This window comes from Lupinus angustifolius, chromosome LG05, assembly GCF_001865875.1.
Source record: "Lupinus angustifolius cultivar Tanjil chromosome LG05, LupAngTanjil_v1.0, whole genome shotgun sequence".
In the NCBI taxonomy this organism is placed as follows: Eukaryota; Viridiplantae; Streptophyta; class Magnoliopsida; order Fabales; family Fabaceae; genus Lupinus; species Lupinus angustifolius.
Window position 1 is genome coordinate 5,215,140 of NC_032013.1, and position 948 is coordinate 5,216,087.

Genomic DNA, 948 nt, shown 5'->3' on the forward strand with positions numbered 1-948 from the left:
GATCAATCTAAAAAGAGCATTAAGTACTTCTCAAACAAATAAAATTAACCAAAGCACCAACTTGAATGATTAAAATTCAAACTTTAGAATAAAAGAAGAAGTAGAAATACATAATCAACTTACAAATGAAATTGTTAGGAGCATGAGCCATCCATCCAAGGATCGGATGCTTTAGGTTCCAAATGAGATTACAAATTGGATTTTTGAATCTCATTTGTCTTCTCCTTTATCCTCTTGAATTATATGAAAAACTACTCTAAAACTAGCCTAAAAACTACCTAAAATGAAAGGAAAAGAAGAGGAATCAACTATGAAGAATTTAGAATGAATGTACAATGTTTTAGAATTGAGAATTACAAGCCTTTATATAGGCCAAGGTGCTGGACGCTCAACTTTCCTGTTTGGCAGCTAAGCTGCTCACCATTGATTCCTATGAAGAGCCACTTTGGCCCCAACTTGACCCCTATGGTAGGCTAGGTTACATGCATGGTGACACCTCCTCCTTCTTGTCATAGCTTTATGTCATCCATGAGGTCATGTTCTTGGCCTTTAGGTAAAGAAAAATTAAGATGTTCCATGAGTTGACCTAGAAATTATTTTTCTGGTGCGTCAGGCGCTTAGCACACCTAGTTCCACGCTAAGCTGTCTGTTTCAGCAGCTTAGTTGACCTGGTTCCACGCAAAGCTGCCTATTTCAGTAGCTTAGCTGACTTGGCCTGGTGCTTGGTGCTTGGCATGGCTGGACAACTTTATGCTTGATTTCTTCATGGTGAAGCCACCTTTTTTCCTTTGGTTTGTTACTTGATTTTTGTTGGTTGCTTGGCACTTTTGGGCTGTTTTCTTTAAGTTAAGTAAGCATTTGATTTTTGCAAGTTGTTTGGCCTACCTTAACTTAGGTTTCTTCAAGACAAAGTAAACTACCTTTCTTCAAGGCTAAGTAACCAAATTA